The sequence below is a fragment of the Schistocerca serialis genome, chromosome 4 (assembly GCF_023864345.2).
Source record: "Schistocerca serialis cubense isolate TAMUIC-IGC-003099 chromosome 4, iqSchSeri2.2, whole genome shotgun sequence".
NCBI lineage: Eukaryota > Metazoa > Arthropoda > Insecta > Orthoptera > Acrididae > Schistocerca > Schistocerca serialis.
Genome location: NC_064641.1, coordinates 551,499,383 through 551,517,090, shown reverse-complemented (window position 1 = coordinate 551,517,090; position 17,708 = coordinate 551,499,383). Strand labels below are relative to the sequence as shown.

The window sequence follows — 17,708 nt, the reverse complement described above, 5'->3', positions numbered from 1 at the left end:
TTGCTTATTATTTCGCAGAATATGTAGTGCCACGTTGGTTTTAGTGGTGTAATGGATTTTTGGTGAAGGATCACTAGGGAGATCAGTTTTTTCTCAGTTGTTTATGATGTTTCAGCTCATCATTAGGTCTAATTAGAGTGAAACAATCATTAATTTACATTTCGGTCTTCCTGTAGGAAACTACCACCTGAAGAAGCTTTCTCGACAACGAAACACATACGATGTCTTGTTCGCAGCATGATTTAAAGGAAAAAGTAATCGAGAGCAGTAGTCCGATGAGAAACCTGCCGGTCGGATATGGATCGCTGTGCCATTTGTTTTTAATAAATAGCGTTATGAGTAGCGCCTGTCTGCTAATTCTTTTCCGTCAGAATTAACCTGTGTCTTTCCACAGCACAAGCCTCATCGTATCAGTTTTCGACAAAATAGCTTACTGGTGGACGCTTTCGTGGACATAGCACATCTGCAGTTCCTGGACATACAAGAGAAGCCGTTCCTCCACCTTTATGTGCGCTTTCTTTGTCGAATCTAAACAACTGATACAGTGCACTACATAGCTCCACGTTTAGATTTATATGGCATAGTCCTTTAAAAAATTCTGAGCTTCATAAAGGTTGATGAATTCAGTTTCGGAAAGAGACATTGTCTTTCACGCTATATTATCTTTTTGTAATAAGGCTGATCTGTTATTGCTATAAAGAACAAAATTTTCTGTAATCTCTATTAAAAAAAAACTAAAAAGCCATGTTACTGACAGCAACATCAGGAAGCTTACTTTTCCAAGGTGGCCGGGACGGAGGGCAGCGCTGTGGGGAGTCTGGTGACTGCTGCAGCAGCTCGCGCCTTCGGTGTGTTTCCCGCTAATGAGGGCAGCCTCCAGCTTTCATCCCCTCCCCCACTACCCCCCAAATACCACGTCCCGAACAAACTTGAGTGTGTTAGGCGAACTACCATCTGGCGTGTGGGCTGCGCACGTAATTAAGGGCAGTTCTGGCTCCGGGGCGTCATTCGTGCAGGGGTACCCACAAGTAATGTATGGATACATATTCTGAAGAACACCGTGCAGTAATTACCATGGGATCTCGGAAACAAAATTTCTACTGATATCTTTTGAATCTAACACTATTTAGTTTCGGAAGAGCTTTGAATAGACACTTGAAGACAAGAAAAGACGCAACATAAGGGAATTATCCGAGTGGGACGGAAATAGGCAGATATGACGTACATGTACATACAGACAAATGAGTACAATTCCGAAAAAAATTGCATGATTTATTCAAAAGAGGGAGCTTCACAAATTGAACAAGTCAGTAACGCGTTGGTCAGCATGTAGCCCTTGTGCAAACAATTATTCGACTTGACATTAATTGATATGGTTATTGGATGTTCTTCTGAGGGATATCGTGCCAAATTCTGTGTAACTGGAGAGTTAGATCGTGAAAGTCGTGAGCTGGTTGGAGGAACCTGCTCAAAATGCTCCAAACGTGCTCAGTTTTGGAAGATTCGGTGAACTTGGGGGACAAGATAGGATTTGGCAAACACGAAGTCAAGCAGTAGAAATTCTCGCCGTGTCCGGGCGGACGTTATCTCGCTTGCCATGAAGGGCTTCTAAGCGAAACGTGGATCATACCGCCGTGCTGTAAGCTTGCCGCGAATGACAACCAAAGGGGTCCTGCTATGAAATGAAATGGCTCCCCAGATCATCACTCCTGGATTTCGAGCCATATGGCGGGCGAGTCAGGTTCGTATCCCATCGTTGTCCAGGCCGTCCACACACACGTCTTTTCTGGTTACAGAGGCTTCGCTCTAAGCAGGTCATATCACCGAAGACGATTCTACTCCATTCTATGAAAGTCCAGGCCGAATGTGCCTGACACCACTGCAGACGGGTTTGTTGGTGTACAAAGGCCAATAGTGGTCTAGGATGCCATTTCATTTCGTAGCATGGCGCCTTGTTTCTCATCCGTGGCACTCTTACATACAAGCGAACGTCCATGATATTCTACGCCTCGTCTTGTTGTCCTTCATGGCAAGCCATCCCGAGTTTACATTTCAGCAACATAATGCACGCCCGCACACGGAGAGAGTTTCTGCTGCTTGTCTTAGTGATTGCCTAGCTGGACCAGCAAGTTCGACTGATCTCTTCTCAATTGGGAACGTTTGGAGCATTATGGGCAGGGCCTCGTATCAGATCACGATTTTGACGATCTAATGTGCTAATTGGGCAGAATTTGGCACGATATCCCCTAGGAAAACAGCCGACAACTCTATGAATCAATGCCAAGCCAAATAACTGCTTGCATAAGGGCCAGTGGGTGACCAACCCATTACTGACATGCTAAATTTATGAAGTTCTTTCTCCTGAATAAAGAATGCAATTTTTCTGAAATTGTTATCATTTGTTTGTCTTGCGTGTCTGTAGAAGTACGTCACATCTACCGACCTCCGTTCTATTCGGATGGTCCCTTCATGGTGCGTCGTTTGTCCTTTCTTTGTTTCCTTTTTTGCGTTTATTTGTTTATATTTATTAGAATATATGTTCTTGTCACCTCGTCAAAAACTACCACCATTTTTTCAGACTGTGTTTTTCTTAACCGAGTAAATCACAATCACATTATTACTATGTAACGAGCCAACGGGAGCTCGTGTTCCTTATACCGAAATAGTTAATATTCGTGAACCACCTACCAAATTTTGTCGGTGTAATTGGGGTTTACTGTGTATAGATGGTGGAAGATTATGAACGGTGGATTTTGCAGTAATAAACTCTTAATCATAAATAGACATTTAGTTTCTTATTGACGTAAAGAACTTACACACCACTGATCCCAGCAGTTGTTTTAAGTGATAACCGCAACTTCGTTTCAAACGTTGCAGTGGGGCTGAGTATTGAACTGCACGTCCAAAGTAATTTACCTACATTGCGCACTTTGTTTGTAACAGGGTTGTAAATGTTGCTCCATTTATATTCTCCACACGTATTCTGTGAAGTATGCTTTTCACAGGAAAGTTCGCAATTTGGCTTTATCCCACACCAGCTCCTCAAATTCCACTGTGCGAACAGTTCACTATAGGTATCTTTAGATACGTCTTTGTGGCAGTAAGCAACCCAATGTTTAATTTCAACAAACGGTCACAATATTTACCAGCATATCTATTCTCATAATTTTTCTTGTGGTGAACTCTTTAAGATGGCCCTGAGCACTATGGGACTTAACATCTGAGGTCATCAGTCCCCTAGAACGTAGAACTACTTAAACCTAACTAACCTAAGGACATCACACAACACCCAGCCATCACGAGGCAGAGAAAATCCCTGACCCCGCCGGGAATCGAACCCGGGAACCCGGGCGTGGGAAGCGAGAACGCTACCGCACGACCACGAGATGCGGGCTCTTTAAGACTTGCTTACGTTATCTATTATTAATGATCGCTCAGTTTACACTGAGGTGAAAACAATAATGGGGTACCTCTTAATAATGTGTCGTACCTCCTCCTGCGCGGCGTAGTGCAGCAGCACGACGTGCCATGGACTCAAGTCGTTGGAAGCCCCGAGCAAAATTATTGAGCCTTGTAGCCTCTCGATTATGTCCCATAAATGGTCGATGGGCCTCGTATCGAGAGATCTGAGCGGCCAAACCATTCGCTCGAATTGTTCAGTATGTTCTCCAAACTAATCGCGAACAATTGTGGCCCGGCAGCATGGCGCAAGAAATTCCGACACTGTTTGGGAACATGAGGAGCGTGAATGGCTGTAAATGGTCTCCAAGGAGCCACCGAATATAACCGTTTCCAGTCAATGATTGGTTCAGGAGGACCAGAGGACCTAGTCCATTCCATGAAAACACAGTTGCCGGCCGGAGTGGCCGTGCGGCTCTAGGCGCTACAGTCTGGAGCCAGCGACCGCTCCGGTCGCAGGTTCGAATCCTGCCTCGGGCATGGATGTGGGTAGTGTCCTTAGGTTAGTTAGGTTTAATTAGTTCTAAGTTCTAGGCGACTAATGACCTCAGAAGTTAAGTCGCACAGTGCTCAAAGCCATTTGAACCAGCCATTAAACACAGTTCATACCATTATAGAGCTACCACTAATTTGGACAGTGCTTTGCTGACCACTTCGATCCACTGCTTCGTGGCGTCTGCGCCACACTCGAACCCCGCCACCAGCTCTTAATGACTGAAATCGAGACTCAACTGACCAGGCGACGGTTCTCCAGTCATCTAAGGTCCGACCGCTATTGCCAGGGACCCAAGACAGGCGCTACAGGCGATGTCGTGCTGTTAGAAAAGGCACTCGCGTCAGCATTCTGCTGCCATAGCCCATTAACGCCAGATTTCGTCGTACTGTCCTAACGGATATGTTCGTAGTATGTGTTGCTTGTCTGTTAGCACTGACAACTCTACGCAAACCCCGCAGCTCTCGGTCGTTATGTGAAGTCTGTCTGCCACCGCGTTGTCCATGAGAGGTAATACCTGAAATTTGGTATTCTTGGCACGGTCCTGATACTGTAATCTCGGAATATTGTATTCCCTAGCGATTTCCGAAATGGAATGTCCCATGCATCTAGCTCCAACTACCATTCCGCAGTCAGAGTCTATGAATTCCTGTCGGGCGGCTATAAACACGTCGGAAACCTTTTCGCGTGAATTACCTGAGTACAAATGACAGCTCCACCAATGCACTGCCCTTCTATACCTTGTGTACGCGATGTTACCGTCACCTGTTTACGTGCACATCGCTATCTCATGACTCTTGTAACCTGACAATAAGTTGTCTGCTACCCAGTATTGTGTGGCCTGGGAGTGACGAATTTGTTTGTCTGCCGTGCTTATTTGGTCTGCTAGCGGAAAGGGACTCGAAGACATCGCCGATCGTTCCTCGCGCATGTACTGGGCCCCACGTAACCTCGGCCGCTGCAGTTTCCCTGTTTACTGTCTTCCGCGGCGCTACGACGCCCGCGCGACCCCGTCGGCTCAAAACGCTCCTAAATAAGTGAGCAGGTCGGATCAGGCGGGCCGGACACCCGCCATTTCCCAGAGGACTGCCCTCCACGTGGCAAGAGATGCTTCGCGGGGGCCAAGCCAGGTATACACCGTGCCACACGGCAAGTGGCTTGCATGGATCAGATGCCAAGCTGTGCAAATTGGCCTTAGCTGCATGTGTACCTACACGTAATCCAGAGAAGAGTACCTAGAAAGAGCACTGAGTTTCGTTAAGGTTCATTCAAGAAGCGCGAAGGTGTCGCGGATATGCTCAGCCAAGTGGCAGAGGCTGAAAGAGAGGCGTTCTGGATCATGTCACGATTTACTGCTAAAAGTTCCGAGAGCGTACGTTCCTATTAGAGTTAACCAATGCAGTGTGCTGCAAAATCAGTACAGTTTAAGGCTTTGTAGCATTTATTACATTCAGCTGTCAATGATAAATAACACGTCAAATGAAAGAGCAACTCGAACCGTTTATCTTACTAGTTCAATGTGACCACTATTCGTCATACATACCTTGAGTAGTTTGTCTGGAATAACTGTTGCAACAATGCTGCTTATGAAGTGGGTAGATCAGCTGGTAGTGGAGGCACATACACATGATACTTTACGAACCCCCAAAGGTAAAAATCGCAGGGCGTCAGATCGTATGTTAACGTGGAGGTCATGCAAAACAAGCTTGTCATCCGGCCTCTTGTGGTCAAGCCAGCCGTCAGGTACAACGTTATTTAACCAATGGCGTACTGAGTTATGCCAGTGTGGCGGCGCACCATCTTGCAGCCAAATAAAGCTCTGTGCTTCAGTTTCTTCCAATTCAGGAAAGAGCCATAGTTCTAGTGCATCAAAATACACACCAGTTATAGATGCTTCTCCGAAAAAGAAAGGCCCACAAACTTTTCGCCGGGTTATGGCGCAAAAAATATTCAATTTAGCGTGGACTCGTTGCAACTGCACCATCTCCTAGGGATTTTTCTGACCCCCAGATGCGCGCATTATGTGTGTTCAAATTCCACGTAGTTGAAATGTCGATTCATCACTGATGATGACACTATTCAGAATATCAACGTTTCAATTGCAAAGTTGCCACATAAACCGTGTTCTACAGGGTTTAAAGCTTGTAGCAACTGCATAAGATAAGAACGTAGTTGTAAGCGTCTCCTGAAAAGTCTTTACAGAGACGTCATTGGAAAGCTAACGACTAGTCTTCCGCACTGATTTCTTGCGGCTGCGCGGGAAAGACTCAGTCGTTCCACACGTTCGTTAGTCACTCTTGGTCGTTCCACACTGTTACCTTTGCGCAGCGGTATGAAAACAAAACTGTTCCAGTTGCTCTTTCATTTGACATTTTATTTATATTTGTCGAATGTTATAAATGCTACAAAGCCTTAAAACAGTTATATTCATTTACAGATACGATGTATATTGCTTTCTTCTACGTGTATCTTGCGAAAAGACCGCACGGAGGTTACCAACAATCGTTCTTCCCACGAGCAGTTCGCAGCTGGAATATGAAAGGGGGAAGAAGACGGTGGTACACAAAGTACCCTCGTCCACACACCCTTAGGTAAATTGTGGTGTACAGATTTAGATCTAGAAACTCATATGGAGTGCATCATAGCTACATGGGTATTCAGGTAACTTGTACTTCTAAGATACAGTAAGAACAGTAAGCCGCACGGAAAATATTTGGAAGTAGTTAAATATGGAGGTACACTCAAGAAGTTTACAGTTTTACATATTCTTCGAAAGTTCTCATGAGGGTATTAAATGCATGACAGATAGGCCGTAACATAAGATGTCTCTCTTTATAAGCAGGAAACGATACACTCTCATTAATACAAGCATTAGTCTTTTAAACAAAGCTTGCAAAGCATATTAACTAATACGAGAACTATATTTAATTTGTTGTCTCTGAAAAACAAAAGTAATTAATTTCTTGTTTGTTTGCAGGTATTTGTGTACAATGCTTGTACACAACAGAATCCTCATGCCGCATTGCTACGGCACGTGTGGTATATAACTTCGGCGAAGAAAAGGCAAACAGACCAAAATTAATTGTATTGTGTTATATTTTCGAGGTGATAGTTAAAACTTTGCAGTTAACCATCGTAAGACGTACGGGCTTCTGACATCACTACACAGATATCTTGATGGAGGAAGAAACAAATTTGTAAAAAGGGTGAACCCATACTGACACTGGAAGGAACAAATTCTAAAGGAAATTCACACTGTGAATCTTTGGGGAGAATTCAGTGGGTAAGTGGAGGAAATTCAGAAGAGAAAAAGTATGGTGAGTAGTACATGTACCAGCAGACTTACGGGAATAAAATCAACACTGAAAAGGAAAGCACTCTTAAATCATCAACCTTTGTCTTCTACTGGAACATTCCTGAATAACGTTTAAAACAGATGTTCAACTCAAAACACACACCCACACCCACCCACCCGCCCACCCACCCATCCACACCAAAGTTGGTGAAAATCATGAAAGGCGTTCTACCTTCATTCCATCTCTGTTAGGGATCGTTATTTCACCGTTAGCATGTTATTTACTTATTACATTCCATCACCATATCCACAAAAGTACAGATAAACCAAACAGCCATACTACCGTATGGTGAAAAAATTATGTGGTTCAGATACTACTGACTTTTATTTCGTGAAACCATCTATATTCGTGACATGTGAAAGTAATTGGAATTATTTTTTGTATAACAATGCGTCATCTAAACGGAGGGGGACTTCTCATCAGCCTTTACAAGTGTCTTTATGTTTTGAATTGTTTAAATGTAGTATTGCGAAACTAACACCCATTCAGCCATTACGGATAACCGGATACCGGTTTCGGTAAACTGTTACCATAATCAGATCTTCGTATGATGGTAACATAGTTTACCGAAACCGGTTATTCACAATACAGTGTTGTATTGCGATCTTGGCTAAGAAGTATTTCTCCTAAACCACAAGGTCACATATATGGAGGTGCTGATGTTTTTTAGAGAAGTTTAGATATAGATAGCTAGCCGTGAACAGTCACAACGCCTTTCGCAGACTGTCTGAAGTGCTCAGAGGGATGAATACAGCTAAAAGCTGGAACGGTAGCATGATCTGATGGCACTAAGGTGCACGTAAACGAACACAGAAAATCAAACTATAAAAATGAGAGGCTCTTCTTTACTTCCTCTGTCTTCGTTAACTGGTATACTAAACTTTATATAAGCGGTGATTATAAATAAAATTTCGCAACCTGTGACGACCCCAGTCAAAACCCGGCTATTTGTAGAGCAATGAAACTTTGTGGAGATATTTGCAAGAACGTGTGGATGAGAAGTAACGAATAAACCACTGACAGAAACACACTTTAATTTCGTCTTGAAAGGGTAACATTACATACGTTAATTGCATAACATTACAATATTTATGGTACAGGCTACAAACGTTTTTCACTGTGAGGATCATCTGCATCCGCAACAGCCTGGAACCACATTAGAGATTGTTCTAATGCTGCTCGAAATAACTCAGGTGGAATGTGCATAACATGCCATTTGGAGTCTTCCTGAAATCTATTTTAAGAAATCCCTCCCGTCATCGGTTTAGGAGATGGAAGGTCGCGAAAACTAAGTGCAAACACGCATTAATGATAGAATTAAGCTACCTGAAGACTATCACTATTTTAATTCACATTAGTATTAACTTAAAATAATGTCGGCTTTGCGTATTAAATTTGTTTGAACGTAGCAACAATACTTGCGTCTACTATTGTTTGCACAGCACTGTCTGCTATCTTAGCAATTTGAAACGACAGAGAAATAATGCGTAAACTGTCTCATCTTAAGGAGTTTTCGTGCTGATTCCAAAACTAGTCTTAGATTTGCCGATTCTGTAACATTTCCGAATTTATGAGAATTTATAGTACAATGTATATTTTAGTAATATTAATTCACCTGACGCGTTTGGGCTAAATCTGACTGCGTGAAACATGACCTTCCGTCCTGCCTCATTAGCTGAAAGTTTTCAAAACGGTCTTTTAAATGAATTTTAATATTAAACAACAGCTTCCTTCGTTAATATGCAACACGTATTTCGAACTCGCCGAATGAAATGGTCCCCCATGAAATCTATGAACCTATAACAGTCTCCAGTTATTGTAGATCTCAGTTCATGGTAGCAAAATGTAGGGTAGAGAATTATGTTGGAGTCAACGTTCTAAATATGGAACTAATACAGAAGTCTTAAAATACATGGTATCGAATCAGCGAACAACCAACAATACCGTTCTGTTGTCATAAATATGTCTTACTTACGAGCAGAAATAGAATTCACTTGATATAAATTTACGTTATGTCAAAGAGTTTGTTGATACGTGTAGCGATCGACAGTGCTTCGATAATCAATTAGGAAGTTACATCAAAAGATACACTGCTAGGATCACAAATGGTCTGTACAGCCCGTACAAACGGATAACGGAAATGCTCTAATAGCTGAGTGGGGATCCTTAGTAGAAAGGCGGAATAGATCATGAAATCCTATTAAACAAATTTAGGGAACCTCTTTTCGAAGAATTCTGTGAGGCCATTATGCTGACATCTTCATATCGCGTAGGGGTCACGAGAATAGGATAAAAGAGAGATTAGGGCACAAATAAGGTATGCTCAATTGGAAAGGAGACATTCTTTGTAGCGGCGCTACACGTAATCCTAAAGGATGAATGTGTTTGCCGAGAGATGATGGTATTCACGGCTGTACAAAGGTAGTTAATGGCTTCGAAGCAATTTTCATTTGCGGAGAGTCGTTTCTGTAGTTCCTTGCATTCTGGATTCCTCCCGACCAACACAAAGAACGATTATCCAGTTTCTCCACACAGAAGAGGAATATGCTTCACAAAGTTATCGGAGGTTGAAGAGCGATGTACGGAGAGCGATGTGTCGCACAGTGCACAATATTCTGTTGGATTCCGCATTATGAGGCGGTACGCGTAAGCATCAAGGATATGCTAAGCTCTGGGCCGGCGCACGTTGTTACCTTCCGTATGGAGCGGCACATATGGACGAATCGTCTGTTCCCCATCGTGATACCGCTGTTGCACTCTCGATAAGCAAAGAAACCATGAATCACTTGATCACGAGAAGGTTCTTTGTGACAAAGATAGTTACAGAACCAGTAGACGGCGAGAATAGATGGTTGCCCGACACATCTGTTGAAGAAACGAGAAGCAAGGAATGCATTTCATTGTTCAGATTGCGGCCTGTGACGGAATTTGTTTCACCACTTGGACCCTGCCTCCAAAAGGATTAGTATGGAGTGGCGGCATCCCGGCTCCCCTCGTCCATCAAGAGCGCACTCTGCACCTAATGTCGGAAAAGTGCTGCTCAGTTTCTTTTTCGATAAAGGAGAACCTCTACTGAATGACTGGTCACCAAGCGGTACAGCAGTTAACGCTGAACATGTTGCAATACGGTGCTAAGGCTCAAACAGTCCATCAAAATAAGTTCTCGAATGAGACACTGCTTCTCCAGGACAATGCTAGGCCAAATGTGACCAAGACAACCCTCGAGTTCCATAGAATATTTCGATGGAGGTCCCGTAATATCATCCTTACAGGCCTGAGTCTTTCCACGATGCTCGCATATCATCGGCCCCTAAAAAGAATCTGTGAAAGGTGAGAGATTCACCTGAGTCAAGGAAGTGGAAGGCACCATGATAATGGATTCGTCAGAAACCTTGGAGTTTCTACACTGAAGCCACCCCGTCCCTTTTCTGCGCGCTGGGATATGTGTATCAATGTCAATGGCAATACTGTTTCACATTAACAGTAATTATCATGCCGTTATTAAAATATCTTTACTGAAATCTGTAGTCTGCTTTTCATTTGCGCGCACTTTATACGAAGACATATGGACAGTCACTTTGTCCTCGCTCAACACGCGAAGGTAGTTGGACAGAGAATCGATAATACTGTTATGATGTACCCCTCGCCAAGCACTTTACAGTGGCAGAGTGTCAGTTGTCAGTTGCATACTGGCTCTGGTGTAGGGTTGAGGTACGAGGTGGTCCCACACATGTTCTATTGGGAATAGATCTGGAAATACTGCTGGCCACAGGAGTACCTCAACAGCACGCAGACAATTCATAGAGACGTGTGTGATGAGTGGACGAGCACTGTCCTCTTGAAAAATGACAACATGATACTGTCGAATGAGGAGTAACACGTGAGGACCCAGGATGTCCATGACGTAATGTTGTGCCGTCGGAGTACTCCAGTCACTATCAGCTGTGACCAGAAACCATACCCGGTAGCTTCCGACACAATGACCCCAAGAGTATAGTCTCCGACCAGTGGTGATGTTTGCCACAGAATGTTGCAGGGAGTCAGTTACTAGAACTCGGATGACAGGCAAATATGTGAAGTGGTTACTATGTGGTTGGTGCACAATACGGCTGTCCTCTCTCATGGTGGCTAGACGTTTCCGAACAGAAATTTGACAACGAGTATGCAAACCCTCAAGTTTTCATGCAGGCCATTGGGCCACTCTCACATCTGAATGCTCAACAAATCTGCGTATTGGCCGATTTGACCAGCCGGCCAAATGGACACCTACAAAAATGACGCGCACAAACTGTGTTAGGTGCTGATAACACTGTCTCGTCCGCCTCCTTAGCTGAGTGGTCACCGTTCTGACTTCCATACATCAGGCCCGCGTTCCATTCTCGACCGAATCGGAGAATTTCTCCTCGTCATCATCTCATCATCACTGACACACGAGACGCAAGTCGCCCGACATGGCGTCTCCTGGCCATCAATGCCATACGATCATTTCATTTCATTTCATTTCACTTCAATGCTGTCTTACACGAGTACGCAGTTTCTCCGTGACCTTCAAAGTGATTCAACTCTGACGCTGATTACGCCCATTGTATGATGTATCAGGCCTGGTAAGAAGACTAAGCCGGCCGGAGTGGCCGAGCGGTTCTAGGCGCTACTGGAGCTGCGCGACCGCTACGGTCGCAGGTTCGATTCCTGCCTCGAGCATGGAAGTGTGTGATGTCCTTAGGTTAGTTAGGTTTAAGTAGTTTCTGCCGGCCGTTCTACCTATCACAAAGGACTGCAGTTCTACATATTTGCCTGCCGATAGTGCGTCCGAGTAGGAAGTTACATTGACATCCGATCACAAGTCTTCTGGGTGCTTCGCCTTTCGTCAGACGGTGTATATCACGCGAAATGGTAGCCGAAATTTGTCTGCCCCTCCAAGACATTCACTTCGACGCGTGAAGTGGACTAGTTTAGCCTGTCCGTCTGCCTCACGCGAGATCCAATCCTCCGAATGGGGAGTCGGGCCGCCGGTTTATTTCGTCCCGCGCGCCGCAGCGTCGGGGATTCCCGGTAGAGCGCCACGACGTGCCGGCCAGGGTCCGCAGCAAATCAACTTAGCGGCGCGATGGATGCCCGCCGCCGCGCTGCCTGACGGGAAGGGACTTCCCTCGGGGACTTCCCCGACCGGGACAGGGCGCGCCGAGAGGCGACAGCGGACGCGGCTAGGGACGCGCTGCGCTGCACTGCCGCGTTTTATCTGCGTCGCGACGCCGGCCACGGCACGGCGCCCGCCTCCTTATTGTTTATGGCGGACAGTCTCCGCTTATCTGCGGCCTGTCTCGTCGTAACAGAGCCGCTTCCGCCAACTACCCCTAGACGGCTGCTACCGGCACTCGCCCCTCCCTCCTCCAGCGGCTCTGGGGAGAGAGGGGCCTGCGAGCAGTGGACAATGTGCGCAATCGGAAACCCTCAGAGCAATCTCCTTAGATTTCACGACGAGGCGCACTCCTGCCTGACCACCGACAGCGAGGGAACCTATTTGCAAGAGCAGATATGCTCTGGGAGAATGGAACCTTTTACGGCTGCTCTGTAAACATTCGATTGGTCCGTGCGCATGCTGCCCAATAGCCGTATCCGTGGAGTGGATCGCTTCTCGTTTACATTGTGATGTGACTGCAGATTCGTATTAGAAAACATCGCATCTAGCACGGTTTTCTTTCCGAATCCGACAACAAGTAAGAAACAAATCCAAATTGTGTCTCACGCAAGTGCAGTGTAACGCGCGTGATTTATTTGTTTGTACAGATGGCCACTATAGAAACTAACAGTGAAGGTACGAAGTCCAGAAAGTGAGAAATTACGAGCCGAGAACACTAGATAAGAGTCTTGTATACAATTTTACTCTGTGTGTGGCATCACAACTGCTCGTTACTACACAGTTGTTACCGGCTACTGGACTGAAGGCTTTGTATAGTGTTAAACTACAAGGAATACTTACATCACAAATTGCTGCTAGCGACGTTTTGACAAAAGATGTTCACAGTAATATGTATGAGATTCTCAAAAATGTTTCCAAATAAAATGCAAACTGGTCACATGGTCTCAGGGTAGTGTCGGTGCTGGATCGCTGTAAACCGTCACGTGGTAAAAAACGGTGTAAAAGAGCACTCATCGCACGATTTCACGTGTTTCAGTTAGATATCAATAGTGTGCACTTCTTCCTACACTGAAGCCATCCGTTTTCGTCCATCTGAATGGTAGAAGGTTTTCAAGTAATCGCGCCGCCATAAGTGTACTTTTTATGTTAGCTCTGTATTGTCTAGATGTACAGGCATATTAAGCTCAGCCATAACTTTGGATTCCTTCATTAGGGACTACACCGTTAAGTAACTCCCTACGGGAAGCAATAATTTTTTTATACTACTGATACGTCGCGCGGCCGGTACCACTACCCCTTTCTCGCAGAGTCATCTTTGCATTCGATTTTGCTTTGGCCGGCCGCGAGTTGGTTGTTCACCGCGGGTTCGGCTATTTAAGTCTGCAGTGTTGAGGCAGCACCAGCTCTCTGTGTGGTCTGTCGGTTGCGGTTACAACACTGTCGGGAAATTGGCGCATGCTCACTGCGCGTGGTATTACTGGAGTGCTGCGGCCGGAGATGGCGGAAAGGGTTTGGGTTCCGGCACGAGAAGTGTTTTGGCCTTTCTCGCCACGCAGTGCATGTTGAGAAGAACAGCTTGCCGGAGCGTCGCCTGGCATTAACCGTTCTCCTGGGCATATGGTGTGTGTTCTATTTAAACAGGTGCAACTGTGTGCTTATATGTTTGTTAATGGTTAACGAATGTTGTCTTCAGTAACGACTCTGACTGTCAAAGTTGTGTCACTCGTGACGTGATAACGGGGCTTGGGCTTCCCATCTTAGTTTCTTACCACTTGATGACGGATCTGCTGCTAGACGTAAGGAAACCCTGTGAGCTCCTCATTATTGAGTGACGGTACTTCTAAAATTGTGGTAACCTTGGTGATTAAGGGCCAAAATTGGCATCTTAATTAACGAGTAAGGCAACGGCCTTGCCACAGCGGATACACCGGTTCCCGTGAGATCACCGAAGTTAAGCGCTGTCGGGCGTTGCCGGCACTTGGATGGGTGACCATCCAGGTCGGCATGCGCTGTTGCCATTTTTCGGGGTGCACTCAACCTCGTTATGCCAATTGAGGAGCTACTCGACCGAATGGTAGCGGCTCCGGTCAACGAAAACCATCATAACGACCGGGAGAGCGGTGTGCTGACCACAAGCCCCTCCTACCCGCATCCTCAACTGAGGACGACACGGCCGTCAGATGATCCTGATGGGCCACTTGTGGTCTGAAGACGGAGTGCTTAATTAACGATTAACGAGATACTATTCTATGAAAGTGTAGTTCTGGTGGGCTCTTGCCCGTTTAAGTTAATACTCAGTTGTGGCTATTGCGTTTCAATCTTATTTACGCGTGTATTGCAATACTTAAATGAATTTTTAAGGATTGAATTTAAACAAAAAACTGACGAGCCTTCGTTTCTCAATGTTATATTCTATTCTTTTATGTAATTTGAATGTGCAATCGCAAATGTGCTGTTGTAGTTGATTTATGTTCTAGTTGGGCGGAGCGCAGTGTATTTCCTCCGGTACGGTGGGACGTGGCACTTGGGCTTGAGGACTTGGCCGTTGCCAGTGGAACTGTGTCCCGTTAGACCGGGCTCCGTGTTCCTGGCCTTCTGCCTCAATCTCGTTCTTGAGTTGAGTATTGCTGTTCTCTCTGTCAGGTCGTTAAGCTTTGTAGCTCGTTCCTCCGCCGCCTTGGCGGATGCACCTTTCGTTCGAAATATGAATTTAAATCTGTAAAACTGGGTCACTCTGTAATTAGTGCACGATCAGACTGCTGGAGACTGAGCCTTATTAATTCTGTATTCCCTTATCAGCCATTTGTATCATATTTGTACCTTGTATACTGACCGTGAAGTTTAATTTTATAAAGGAGGGTTTCATGTGCGTATGTCCTCAGGGAATGTTTGGATGCCGAGGCGCTGTTTTTTTATTAATTGTTTGTTATTTAATTAACACATACCTGTACTGGCATCAACTGGATTATTCCTTAGTCAGAAGTTCGTGTGCCCGGTGTCTTCATTGCCGAGCGTTCAAGTTTTAGAAGTTGCCTTATTGTTACTTGTGTGTATGTTATACCTTGGTATGAATTTATATTGCAAAAGAGGAGTCATTGTACAGGATAGTGTTGCGGGTTCAGAGTTTAGCAAGTTTTGTTGTATTAAGTATTTACATCAACAGAAATTTTCTTAATGTTTTATGCATTTGTTACGCAGATTTCAACAGGCCAGAACGTGGCTGTACCTTCAGTCATATGATACAGGTACATCGCGCTATGGCTAGGTCTGCGGGTCCAGAGGCAAACAAGGGACAAGGGTAGAACTGCCAAAGCTGCAACCGCTCCCCCCCCCCCCTCATCCCCATTACCGCCTGTGAACTTACCTTGTTGCAGCTTTTTATAAGCAGATTCAGCAAATTTTGTACGTAGATTTAGTAAAAAGGAGGAATCCTGAAACCGACTGTCTGGTGAGATATGCAATAACTACATGGATTAAAAGTTTAACATAGCGATTAGCAAAAAAACTTACGATCATTTAATTTGTTTCAGAGATTCATTCGCGCTAGACTAGCCACAAAATACCTAATACATAAAAAATGCCTACTTCTGCGCTCTTGCAACGCCAAGTCCTAGGGCAATGCAACCAAAGGCATAGATAACATTTGTTTGCAACACCGTCTATAAACTCCCGTAGTGTTATTATTATTGCGCTATAGAAGGCTTACTCTCGAATTCGTTTTTAGTGTTCCGTTCGTCGATCAGTAAGAGCGGAACGCTATTACGGGGAGTTACAATTCATGTTACACACTTCCAGAGGGGACTGAATCGATGAAGTTTTGTGTAGGAACCCGTGTCCCGAAATGTCATCCAGAGCGTCAAAGTTTTAGGCGGCGACGCCTGTACATGTATGAGTATGTTTTCATGGATGAGGATCCGTGGTTCGAAAACGAACGAGTCAACCACTAAAAAAGAAAAAAAAAAGAGAAAAAAAGTTCAAATGGCTATAAGCACTATGGAACTGAAGACCTGAAACCTGAGGTTATCAACCCCCTAAACTTAGAACTACTTAAACATAACTAACCGAAGGATATCACACACATCCACGCCCGAGGCAGGATTCTAACCTGCAACAATTACCAGCGAAAATCGTTCTGAGACCTCTGGCCGTGGAATACATGTACTGGAAAGAACACACAGGAAAAATTGTAGGGAAGGCGAACAGAAGACTGCGTTTTATTGGCAGACCACTTATTAGACTGACTACACTACGCTAGCCCGTTCCTTTTTGGACTGCAACTACACGGTGTGGGATTCATACCATATGGGATTAACGAAGTATATCGAGAAAGTTCAAAGAAGGGCATTACGATTTTTTTATGTTTTTTCGAGGAATACAGAAGAAAGTGTCACGTACCTGATACAGGATTTGTGGTGGAAATCGTGAAAACAAAAGGGTTTCTCGTTCTTCACGAAATTTCAATCACCAGCTTTCACCTCCGAATGCGAAAGTATTTTGTTGACGCCGACCCATATAGCGAGAAACGATCTTCATAATAAAATAGGGGAAATCAGAGCTCTCACAGAAAGATGTAGGTGTTCGTTTTTTTACGCGCGCTTTTTGATGGTGGAATGATAGTGAATTGGTGTGAAGGTGGTTCGATGAACAGTCTGCCAGGCCTTTAAATGTGATTCGTAGAGTAGCCATATAGATGTAGATGTTGATGTAAATGTAGCGGCAAGTGACAGACGTCAACTGTCAAGTAATTTTAATCGGACTACATAGTATGGTATGTGGTAAGCAAAGTGTCAGAACAACGCTCTGCGCGTAGTTCCATACTGCGCTCGTGTGACGGGACTGACGCCCTGCTCTGCTCCGCGGCGCCTTGACTTGAGGCGGGACGATGTGGAAGCCAGCCAGTGCCCGCCGCCGCGTCGCGGGAGGCCACGCCTGTCTGCCGCCTGAGCGGCTTTGTCACACCACGCCGGGCCAGCCGCCTGCCTGCCTACCTGCCTGCCTGCCAAGTTTAAAAGTTCCGGCCGCCCACCGACCAATTCCATTAGCGGAAGACGTGGCGCGGCGCTCCCTGGCGGTCCCAACAACAAGTGTTTACTCGCATGAAGTAACTTTCCCAGCAGACCTACTTCCTTTCCACTTTGCGAGTATTTGCTTGCGTATGCTTCGCGGGAATGTACCTCACGGGGTGACCTAGTTACGTGTGCTCCGCCTTATATCGATTGCTCCCGTACTTCCCGCTGCGATAGATTGCTCGAAAGTGACA

At 45.1% G+C, this 17,708-nt stretch overlaps 1 protein-coding gene and 1 pseudogene across 1 annotated transcript in view; one reads left to right on the top strand and one right to left on the bottom strand.

Annotated features, from left to right (window-relative positions):
- LOC126475279 (LIM domain only protein 3-like) overlaps positions 1-17,708 on the bottom strand; it is a 343,614-nt gene that overhangs the window by 205,133 nt on the left and 120,773 nt on the right. The gene's annotated exons all lie outside the window — the stretch shown is intronic.
- LOC126476248 (5S ribosomal RNA) lies at positions 14,349-14,466 on the top strand (annotated as a pseudogene).